We start from the raw sequence: 13,206 nt of genomic DNA, 5'->3' as shown, positions 1-13,206 counted from the left end.
GAGGCTCCCTTCCCTGCCCCAGACTTGAGAGTTTGCATATTTTGAGTTATACTCTCATATCTCTTAATTTATATATGACTTTAATAAAATTATTTTACTTTCCTGGCTTTGCTTCCATATGTATGCACTGAAAGTTCTGTAGTGTCCTAAAAAGTATTGAAATTCAACAGTACCAGTGATGTTGGAAGATCAAACACTATAACCATTTTTATTCTACCAGAATGATGACAAATGCTCCTCTAATGACCCCTGGGCTCTGCAGATATAAAGAATGAAAAGAAACTAAGGCTGAACATACACAGACCCTATCTACACAAATAAAAGAGAAAGATGCAAATTGACCATACCTTCGCAGTGCCCACCAGCTAATCAGGAATGAGTATGCAAATTAACCCAACAAAGACGGGGGGGATTAATTTGCACACTCAGGTGCAGAACGGCCAGGGGCGGGGCGGGATGCCTGTGTCATCCACAGCTGCGCTGGGACATTGGAAGGCAGAATGGCAGCTCCTGGCCGGAGCAAAAGCAGAAAGGCGGCTCCGGTCTGGAGTGAAGGCAGTGCTGGCAGTCAGGGGAAGGAAGGCCCATTCTTGCACAAATCTTTGTGCATCAGACTTCTAGTGTTCCAATAATTCCTTTCCCTGATACATCAAACACAAATCAATACATCTATGCATGAAGTGACACATGCAAGACTATACTTAGCAGCTTTGAACAAAAAAAATTCTGGAAACTATATTAAAAAGTATCACAGTTGTATTGACATTCGTATATTCATACAGTGCAATAAAATACAGCATAAAAGGAAAAAACAAAAAAGGTGAAAAAAGAGTGCGTGCTACATGCAACAATTTAGGTAAAACTTACATGCTTATGACGCATGAAAGATTAAACTAAATACATACTATATGATTTCATTTATATATACAGCTCAAAAACAAAAAGAAAAAATCTATGATGATAAAAGAAAGAATAATGAGAATAATGCTTTTACTTGTGGAACAAGATTAATGATGGGGAGAAGGAATCAGAATTCCAGTATCTACATTTTTATCTGGGTGGTAGTTATTTAACCATATCCTCCTGGAAAAATAAAATAAATTTCATTGAGCTATATACTTTATGTATGTGTAAGTAAAATTACTAGTGTAATTCAAGTCATAATAAATTAGGTATCACACTAAAGATATCTTATGCATATGTATCTTACAAAATAATAAAAAGATACCAAAAATATTCAAGTAAAAATTTATGAGCAGACAGATACATTTATACTATTATGTAATCATACATGTGTAACATAGTTCCTTTGTTCCTATAAGAGAAAATGTAGGATTGCTGGCAACTTGAATTATGAAGCATAAACTCATAAAGGAAAACATAATTTTCAAAACACAGGCTTAATTAATAACCCTAATGGATGACATTGGATGATTAAGCAAGTGAAAAGATTAATTAAAAGAGGATAAATGTGATTATTACAAAACTATTGTTTACTGTTATGTAGCATTTTTAATACTTCAATTTTTCATTTTAAAGAATAAACATGTATTTTACTTGCCAAAAATAGGATGAAAAAAATATCCTTGGTCATCTTATTCTTAAATCATGCTGTGAGTTTTTAAAATATTTTATAACTATTATTTTCAGCATGTAATCAACCATTTTAGGAGCAAACTCAAAAATTTTTAAGTATTTTATTACAGTACAATCATGTCATTCCTCTGTTCAAAATCTTTAGTTACTACCTTCATTGCATAATTAATGATACCAACATTATTTAATAGCCAGATATTTATTTTCTCTATAATACCGTGTGGAAATATTCTTCCTACCTGTCACTCACCACTTCCTTCCTAATTTGTAACCGATGTTTTAGCTAAATTCAACCCTTCAGTGTTCCTCACACCACCCCCAATTTCCCTTCCTTCTTGTTTTATTTCTGTGTTCCCTTGAATGGAAAAACTGCATTCATATCTGTTGAAATCATATCTGGTTTTTAAAATTCAAGTGAAATAACCCCTTCTATGAAGTTTTTTGTGACTTTCGGGTCATACCTCACTTACCTAGAGAAATTCCATGATACTTTATAAATCATGCTATGGCTGTGTAACTAGCTATTAATTGAAACTTCCAGGTCATCACACATGTTTCACTTATATCTAAGCCCCACCAAACAGAGGAAAATCAGGCTCTCTCCTCCCTCAGAATCACAGCTTATGTCAGGGAGACCTCTGAGCAAAAAACAAATTATATGCTGAGTGACTTAATAATGCTCTTTATATAATTTATAACCAGCCTTTCTAAAAGCATATTTAACATATCACAGGATTAAGAGTTGTATAAAAGGATTAAATCTTTCCTTTCTAAAAGTCTTTTAAGTGTATTTAACATGCTAATGAAAGTTGAACTTCAAGACGAGCTTATTGAATACAGTGTTTTCCAAATATTACTCTAAATTTTCTTTTTTTATATCAGATTAGTGTCTCATGGAACTAGGGTTGAAATGTGGTGATAGACAGAGTTGAAATATATATTTATATAGAAAAAGAGCACTGTAACAAAGTAGAAGAATACATATATTTGATATGACTTTAGAGAGATTTAGAGGCCCCAAAATTTAAACTTCTCAGCCTCTCAAATGGTCTTATCTGAAATAATGAAAACTAGAAACATAACAATTATAATGTTTATTGAGTGATTATTAAATGCCAGGCTCTGAAAATATTATCCCCATTTTGCTGGGGAGGAAACCTAACTTTACAGTGAGAGTTGAAATTATAATCTAGTTTAACTGAATATAGAATCCAAAATGTAAACACATACACACACCAAAAAACAAAAAAACAAACAAACAAAAAAACTGACAAGAAATTATGTCTTAATTTGAATTCATTTTGAACTTTATTAGATCCACATCCAACATCAAAGTTAGTTGAAAATGAGGAACAGAGAAAATGAAACAATGTGGCTGATATAGCTGAGAAAATTGAAAGAAAGACACGTATGTGGGCACAGAGCATTGCCAATAAACCAGTGGGTGTAGGATGAGGTCATAGTTCTCAGCTGGGGGCCTGGTGAAGAGAAGGATGACCTTTCAAAGATTATTTTTTCTAGTGTCACATTTTCTTAGCATCCACCTGAGTGATGAGGATAAAATTGAATGGAAGAGAAATGAAGACTTTGAAGTCTTGAATTGGTCATTATAAATATCTCTCAGTTCCTCTTCTCCCCAGCAGCCCAGTGATGGTCAGGGGCCCAAGACAATGGGGAGCTGTGATAAATGCTCTTTGGTTTGAACACAATTGAATCAAATGGATATGAACTGAATTCGTTTGAATCAAATTAAACAGAATCTAATTGGATAAACTCTATCTGTTTTAGACCATTTTAAAAGGACTCCGGGAATTTGCCTAATCTAATGTCCTCTGATGAAAGGTGAAGAATCTAATGCCCATCAAAATGAAACACAAATATGTACACAGATAATAATTTAATTTAAAAAAATGTCTCCATAGGGAAAAAAAATGAAACACAAGAGCATGTGTACTTTTATAATCTGAGAATAATTATTTTAATGTCATAAGTGAAGATACAGATATATTAAAAGGAAATATCTAGATAATGGGCTCATTGTCATTTATTGAATTATCATCACGTTGCATTACTAGTGTCAAGTTTTTATAGAATCACTCTAATGAAATCAGCCACAATTCATCATCCTCATTATTAAGGTTCAAAACAGGCAGTCTAAAAATCAATCACGATAATGATAAAAACAAATTTGAATATATGAGTTTGTGATGACAGTAGGCAACATCCTGAATTTCCAATAGTGGAAATTTAAATGCTTAAATTGTTAGAGAAGAGATACGATTATGAACATGACTTTATATTTTTACTATTTAATCTTGGCACTTTAGATATACCTTATGAAACAAAATCCCTAAGACAGTGTAAGTCAGAAAAGGCTTGTATATTAAATGTATTTATAGGGTTCTCCCAGAAGAAGATAACATCTTTTACAAGAGTTCCTATAACATGGATGGATATTTTTAGATATTATTATATGTGAGAAAAATTTGTATGAAAAATTAGATGAAGACATGTTTGCTAAAAAAAAAAATGAATCGTTTGTCAAACTTCATTGATTTCTAATCTGTCCACTGTGAGGCAGCAAGCTCCATGAAAATGAAAATCCTATCTTAGAAGTACACGGTGTGATGACCGGCTGCTTTACAATGTGCTCATCACGGTTTGCTAGGGGTGCAGTGCCAAACAGCTGGGTATCACTGGCTTATGTTTAAGGTAACAGACCATCTTTATAACTGAACTTTAAAAGTTATATCAGGACACAAGACAAATCTCTGGTAGTAAATATGTGTTGTTTTGTTTTCTCTCCAATTGAATGATTTTCAAAACATAAGTATTTAGTTATTGGGCACCTAATTTAAAGAATGCTTGTTACTTTTGATGAACAAACAAATCTGAACAGTAGTTTAAAGAAATAATATAAATCCTAAATCAATATTTCTACCAAATGATTGGAAGAAATGAAATTAAAAAAAAAAAAAACACCTGTTTCAAATTCTTGGTGTTTAAAATTTATTTTTTTGCTATATTTAGTTTTTGCTATGATGTTTATTTGTGTAATCAGTTGCTGTATTTTTGACAAAAAAAAAAAAAGCTTCTGGAAATAAAAATATTACCCATAATGAATCATAAGCTGAGTTTTTGCATGTCATTAAATCAAGTGTTTTCAAAAGTCCCTGAAATATAAGTCTAGGGGCCTAAGTTCAGGAAAGACTTTTTAGAGGAAAGTCCATTCCATATAATCTATAATGACAAAAGTGTAATATGCTAATTAGACCAGACATTCTTCTGGACGTCCTTCCAGATGACCTTCTGTACAAAGCCAGGACTGCAAGGGAAGCCAGGGTACCAGATGCCAGAGGGAAGCTGATGCCAGCAGCAAAGAGAAGGAAGGCCTGCTCTTGCACAAATTTCATGCATCAAGCTTCTATTGTAGTATTAAATAAAATAGTAACTCTATGTAAATGATTATAACTATATAATCATTATTTCTTACTGAAGAGAGAGAAAGGAGGAGGATGGGGATGTAAAAAGAGAGATCTTACTATGTCAAGCACTATTCCCTATAGTGGCTATACTTATCATTTACATTCTTATCAACAATGTACTAGGTTTACCTTTTCTTCACCAACACTTAAATTCCTCAAAAAGTTAAAAACAGAACCATCAAATGATCCAGCAACCTCACCTCTGAATATTGGAATGGAATGGATTGGAATCAGGATCTCAGAGATACACGGCAGCTCCTAGGATGAAGTTTTGTTGTTGTTTTTCCAATTATTTTTAGAGACAGAGGAAGGAAACGAGAGAGTGAGAGAAACATCTTTTTGTTGTTCCACTTATTTATGCTCTCATTGGTTGATTCTTGTATGTGCGCTGATCAGGGATGGAACCCACAACCTTGGTGAATCAGAACGATGCTCTAACCAACTGAGGGAGAACCACTGACCGGCTGCCTCCTGCATGCCCACACTGGGGATCTAGGGATAGAGCCCACATCTAGGTATATGCCCTGACTGGGAATTAAACTGTGACCTACTGATTCATAGGTCAAATCTCAACCACTGAGACACAGGGCTAAAGTAGGTTTTCTTGTCACTTCACTCTATGCATCTCTCCCACCCCATGTTCATTGCAGCCAAGACATGGAAGCAACCTAAATGTCCATTGAAGGATAAATGGATAAAAACAAATGTGGTAAATGTGCATACTAGTAATGGAATGTTAATCAAACAAAAAAAAAAGGAAACCCTGCCATTTACAGCAATATGAATGAGCATTGAGAACATTATGAAACATGGCAGATACAGTAGGACAAATACTACATGATATCATTTACATAAGGAATCTAAAATAGTCTAACTCATAGAATTAGAGATTAGAATGGTGGTTGCCAAGAGCTGAGTTAATGAAGAAATAGAGAGATATTATTCAAATTTTCAGTGACAAAAGATCAATACTGTACATCTTAGTGGCTATCATAAACAATATTGTGTTATATAGTTCAAATTTTGCTAAGAAGATCTTACATGTTCTTAGCACAAACAGTAATATACAAATATATAATAGAACATAATATGATATATAAAATAAAATAAAATAAAATAAAATAAAATAAAATAAAATAATATAATATAATATAATATAATATAATATAATATAATATAATAATACTAGGAGCCTGTTGCAGGAAGATTCCTGCAAGTGGCCAAGAGCACCCTTGCTGCTGCTGCCTCCCGCCCCACCTAGCCCTGCCCCACCCGGGCTTTTTCTTTGGCAGCTGCCTTGCTTTCTGCTTTTCCTCCCTCTTCCTTCTATGTTATCTTCAGTCTTCACTCCTCCCTCCCTTAGCATATGCAAATTAACTGACATCTTTATTGGGTTAGTTTGCATACTGGCTCTGATTGGCTGTGGGTGTAGCAAAGGTATTATCAATTAGCATTTTTCTCTTTTATTAGTGTAGATAATATAATATAATAAATATACAAATAAATAAGGAGGGTGGAAGTTTTAGGGGATAAAGGATATGTTTATGATATATTTAGATTGTGGTGATGGTTTCATGGGTGTATACTTATCTTCAAACTCATTAAGATGCGGTTTTCTAAATATGTTAAGTATTCATAAGTTCTTATATTATACATATGTTGCTCATTTGGAGAATTCTCTGAGCAAGTGTACTCTTCAAATCCATCCATGATATTACATATTTTCATAGCAGCTCTCCATTTTTCCTTGCCTTTCATTGTTGCTCTCTATTTCATCTACTAGACCTTACATCTCTATCTGTAATAACCATGTAAGCTGCTATTTCTGATCCATATCAGTCCCAGAACTGAACCTGAATCAGTTCCTGCTCCCCTATGACCTATCCCTTCTATGTCTGACCTACCTCATTTCCTGTATATTTGTCTTTCTGGCCAGTACCAACACGTAGTGCATTATATTTTTCATGAATTTTAATATGTAAGACATTCCTTAATAGACAATCCCAAAATCCATGTTGAATTGTTATGAAGCCAAAATATCCCTGATACCAAAGACAAAAAAAGAGAGAATTAAAAAGAACATGTGCTAACATATCTGTTACAAAGATTAAAAAGTTACTTAATAAAACATTAGTAAGTAGAATGCAACAATATATTAAGCACACTAAGAAAAAAAGTAGTTATTCCAGAAATGTAGGTTTTATTGTTAAAAAAAAATGATAAAATTCTATATTAAATCAAAGGCAATATTATGCATAGTTGAAAACATGTAGTATATATCCCTTTAAGTCAAGGACAAGACAACAGAATCTCTTATTTGTCATTATTTATCATTGTTCTTATATATTAGCGAAGAAAGGATATTGGAAAAAGATCATTAATGTTAACAAACAATATGACATTTACCAACCAACCCAAAAGAATCAACAAAAACCTATTAAAATTTAATGGACAGTTATTCAATATTTCAACATGAGTCAGATACAATTTAATATAAGGCTTTTTAATGATAACAATAAATGACAATTTTTGATAAATTAATCCAACAAGAAACTTTAACATTAAACTTTACTAATAAATGTAAATTAAAATATCAGCAGTTAAAAAAAGAAAATAATTAATGTATTTGCATATTGACCATGTCAATTAAAGTCACCATAAAATTTTTCAAAACAGGTTCTACATAGTTTATTAAGCCATAAATTCGCAAGAAAGCAAATAACACTTTTAAATAGAAATTATAATGAGTGCCTTTATTTTAAACCAAAATATTAAAATTTTACCACAGATAAGCAACAGTATAAGTAATATCATTCTGACACTAAAATTTACAAATAGATAGTGAAACATTGTGAAAGCCTCAAAACAGACTTAATTATGTAGAAGTGTTTTATAGTATTTTTAAGGAACTCATTTGCATAAAATTAGGTGAAAGAAAAATTAATGTGATCAGATAGTATCTCTAGAGATATTCATTATATCATTGTGTATCTTGGCAAACGTGAGAAAACCTAAATGTTCAACAGCATAGCAACTATATTTTCTTATCTAAAGTAAAAAGTGGTGATTGTTTTATGAAATGAAAGTTGTTTATGAAAAAATAAATTTATGAAAGAATATACTTAATATACTATGGATATTCTTCTATATGTCTCAAAAGTCTGCATATTTTTCACATAGAAAATGAAATTGTAGCGTTACTATATATATATATATATATATATATATATATATATTAATACATATATATATATGTATATATATATAGTGTCTGAATCAATTTACACTCCCCAGAGTATTATAATTATTATTGTTCCACAGCATTGCTAACATTTAGTATTTTTAGACTATATTTTTTCAAAAACATTATCTTTGTTGCTGTATCATGGAAATGCAACTGATCCGATGTCTAGCAATTCTTCTAACTCTTTATATTATTTTATTTTTTTGTTGTTGTTTTTGTCAGAGTGACAATTTTACCCTTTTATTCCTTTTATATCTTTTTTCTTAAATAAATGCATTGTTGAGGAATACTAATAAAATTTACTAAGGATGCTTTTAATATTATATAAATTCTGAAAGTACTAGTATCATTAGTTTGTAGAGAGCTTCCATCAAGTTAAGACAGTTGTCTTAAATTTCTGAATCAACCATGGAAGTCTAAATATAATTCAGCAATCCCTGACCCAATCTTAGTTTCTTAGCAGAGTTATTTTTGCTCAAAGTTTAAAGCTAGTTGAATTTATCCTTTCAATGATCCAGAATCCTTAATGTAGTGGTTCCTCCATCCCCTAAATCTTAGGATCCTTTGCTGCATTCTCTGTATTTGGCTGGTAAACACAAATCAAAAAAGAGGGAGAAAGGGGGATCACATGGGAGATTCTAAGTCCATACCAATGGATCAGGATGGTACAGTTATGAAGACCCAGTTAGGTGTAATGGGCTTTCTCTTAATGGATCCAACTACTTCATGTGACTTAGCAACTGCTTACCATATAAATGTATAAAACTTTCTAAAAATAACATTTATAATAATTCTACAGAAGCATGCACACTCATTGGCATTCTGTCCATTAGAGTGGTAGGATGTGCTGGAAAGAATAATAATTACAGAGCCTAGAAGACTGAGTACTCATCCTCGTTCTCAGGGCCTCTAGGAATATAGTTTGTGATTAAATAATCTCTGTGTAAATATCTAGTCTTCTCAGTCACTTGGATGAGAATTTATTTTTCCACAATAAGTTCTCTGTCATAGGTTTACATTAGGGTTTTCCAGAATATTAGGTGAAGATAAGTTTTCATTAAGAGCAATTAGTGATAGTAGTATATTTCAGTATTATTGGACAAATACGAATATCTCTTTTGTATAGTCCCTCTATTTTGTTTTTAGACACTTATGGAAATCAGACTTTATGAAATGATGTCACAGTGATTAACAATGGTTCTTTGAAAAACGGGTTTTCTAGCATGCCTTTTGAAAGATTGATCAGTTTTTCATCCAGTGCCACAGAAACAGTATGATAAACTTTAAAACTAATCACACATTATTTTAACATCTTAATTAAATTAAAGGCCTTCCAGTTCTATGGATAGTCAAATAAGCACTTAACTAATTAAGTTCTTCACTATGTGCTAAGAATTAATGTGCTTGCTACATTTTTAGCAAAAAAAGTCATAATCATTTGACATAAAGGCATAATCTTTCTTAAAATATAATAGAATGTTTTATTAGAGGATTTCTCAGTCATGATTCTGGTAGGAAAAAGATAGAACAACCAAACTGGATAATAAGAGCTTAATAAAAAAAGATTACTTACAAAAATAAATACAGGGCTGAAGTAAACCAAAGTGAGATATGCAGGACCCTCTCATTAGTCACATTGAGAATCTCACCGTCCCTAAACCTGAAGGGACAAGAGGAAGAGAGGTTATGAGAAAATGGAGCAGGTGAGAGTGTGGAGAAATCACCTAAAGGTACTCTGGTCTTTGTAGAAAGACACCACAAACTCACAGTAATTTGGCAGAGAGAGTCAGGGTAACCAATCTTATAATTATTTTTATTTTTTTCTCTCAGAAAAAATATACCTTTTAAAATTCAACTATCTGCAATAACACTTTAAGAACATCACAAATTGTCAATATTGGGATTTCATTGAAGGTTTCAACATTATTATTTTTAAGAAGTTAATGTTTATATCTATAATAATAAAAGAGTAGTATGCTAATTAGATCAGACGTCCTTCCTGAAGAAGCCAGGGACTGAGGGAAGCCAGCCCAGGTCACAGGTGCCTGCAGGCGGCCTGGGGAGAGTCAGCCTGGGTCCTGGGTGCCAGCCAGAGACTGGAGGAGGGAAGCCCAGGTTCTGGGTGCCAGAGAGAACCAGGCACTGGCAACTGGAGGAAGGAAGTCCTACTCTTGCATGAATTTTTGTGCATTGGGCCTTTGGTTTAAAATAACATTTAATGACTTCATTTGAGCCCTTACTTCTTTTTTACCATATCAATTCCTGCTCTCATTAGTCCTGTCCTAGAGCAGGCTAAAGGCAAGTGAGCCTATTGATAACTACCCTGTTTCCCTGAAAATACGACAGTGTCTTATATTAATTTTTTCTCCCAAAGTTGTGTTAGGTCTTAATTTCAGGGGATGTCTTATCTTTCCATGCACTAGGTCTTATTTTCGGAGGATGTCTTATTTTCGGGGAAACACGGTATGTGTTTAGTCATAATGGAAAAGGGTAAAAGGTAGATCTAGAAGGGCAAACAGGAGGCATCTAGTTAAGAAGAGCAGCTCTGCCTAATGATAACTCAAGCAGCTCTAGCGCAGATGCCTGGTTTCACGCTTAGCTCTTCCATTAACTGGTTTCATGATCTGGGAAAATGGCCTAACCTCCCTATATCTCACTTACCCTGTTCATAAGAACAGGTAATAGTGTGAATGATGTTATGACACTGTGCAAGGGATAAATGAGGGAACATATAAAACACTTAGAACATATCTATCACATAATAGGTACTTAATAAATAATGTGTAGCATGGCTGGTATGACTCAGTTGTTGAGTATCCACCTATGAACCAGGAGGTCCCAGTTTGATTTCTGGTCAGGGTACATGCCTGGGTTGCAGGCTTGATCCTCAGTAGGGGACATGCAGAAGACAACCTATCAATGATCCTCATCATTGATGTTTCAATCTCTTCCTCTTCCTTTCTCTCTGAAGTCAATAAAAACATACATTTTAAAAAAGAAGTAATGGCTATGACATAACTAACAAAGCTTTGTGGTTTGCTTCTCTGAGGTACTGCCTATTCCTGCTTCCATGGCTTATGAGAAGCAAATGCAATAGGTAAAAATTTTCATTGTTCATTATCCATTAGACTTCTATTTCTAATAATATTAAATTTACCATCAATCTAATACCTTCATATACAAATTAAAACCTATTCTTAGAAAAGTCTCAACAAAATCAATTCACACTAGTTACTGAAAAAAAATTTATTGATTATTGCATTTGTTCAAACAAATTATTTTTTGGTGTAGACCAAAGGACAGATACTATGTTTTACTTATTAGTTAATAAATCAGAAATAGACATTTTTGAAGTAGCAAGAAACATTTGTGATATATAGCAACATATAAACTGGTTCTACCTCAATAATTGTGCACCCATACACTAATTTATTTATTCCATACATATATATTGAGCACCTATTCTATGAGAAATATAAAACTAAGTGCTGATAATTAAATGGTAAAATGATAAAAAACTGTCTGCTTTTGGAGAGAAAAATATTTGTAAGTGAAGATACAGAGATGAGAGTACAAGTATATTAAAATGTCAAAAGTTCATTTGTGCAAATGACAAATGTTTTTGCTTCAGGTCAGAAATTTTTCAGAAAAGAGATAGCATTAATCTTGAAGGATGACTGATTTTGGGAGTATTAAATAAATTCCAATGCTGAGAAATAGTTAAACTTGTTACAAAAAAAACAAAAACAAAAACAAAAAACCTTCTTTCTCATGTATTACATTTAATCATATTCAACTGCCATATTTGTAGATGTATAATGATAAAATATTAGCTATATTATAAATCTTCAAGCTAATACATAATATAGAGTAGTACTATTTTAAGATGTTTTTCTCTTATAAAGATCTATTTATTACCTAATCTAAAAATCAAATATAGATGCATTGCAAAGTTTTTCCTTTTTAACTTTAAGAGGAAAAACAATTTTCAGAATCAAATAATTTTTTAATTAATTTTATTGATTATGGTATCACATAATTGTCCTCAACTCCCATTCCCATCCCAAACCCCTCCCCAAATATGCCCCCACCCCCCTGTTGTCCATGGCCACTGGCTAGGCCCATTTGCATGCACACAAGTCCTTTGGTTGATCTTTTCCCCTTACCCCACTCTCCCCTACTTTCCCTCTGAGGTTTGAGAGTCTGATCACTGCTTCTCTTTCTCTGGATCTGTTTATATTCATCAGTTTATGTTGCTCGTTATTTCCTCTAGATGTATAAGATCATGTGATCCAATAAATACCCTTGTAAGAACCAAAACTGAAACAAGCCATATGGTTATGCTGAAAGGCAAATGAGTCAGTTATATGTATTATGTATAGGACTTACCTAATAACAACAATATCTAACTCTTCCTGCCAACTTACTGTGTTAATAACCTAATATAAATACACAGGGTGGAGCAAAGCAGGGTTACGGTTGTTAGTACATGAAACACAGACTTTATACTTGAATTATTATTTATTAATTATTGTGTTATTTTCCATTTGAATGACTGTAAACTACCCTGATTTTTAAGCCTCAGCCTAATCTATGAGGTAGGCAGTATTTATCAAAATTTCAAAAATGAAGAAACTAAAGAACATAAAGCTGTATTTTTTGTTTTTAATATTTTATTTATTTTTTACAGAAAGGAAGAGAGACGGATAGAGAGAAACATTGATGAGAGAGAATCATCAATCAGCTGCCTCTTGCACACTCCCCACTGGGGATGTGCCCGAAACCAAGGTACATACCCTTGACTGGAATTGAACCTGGGACCTTTCAGTCCACAGGCCGATGCTCTATCCACTGAGCCAAACCAGTTTTGGCAAAGCTGTG

This window comes from Pipistrellus kuhlii, unplaced genomic scaffold (assembly GCF_014108245.1).
Source record: "Pipistrellus kuhlii isolate mPipKuh1 unplaced genomic scaffold, mPipKuh1.p scaffold_m20_p_5, whole genome shotgun sequence".
Lineage (NCBI taxonomy): Eukaryota > Metazoa > Chordata > Mammalia > Chiroptera > Vespertilionidae > Pipistrellus > Pipistrellus kuhlii.
This window is presented reverse-complemented; position numbering follows the sequence as displayed.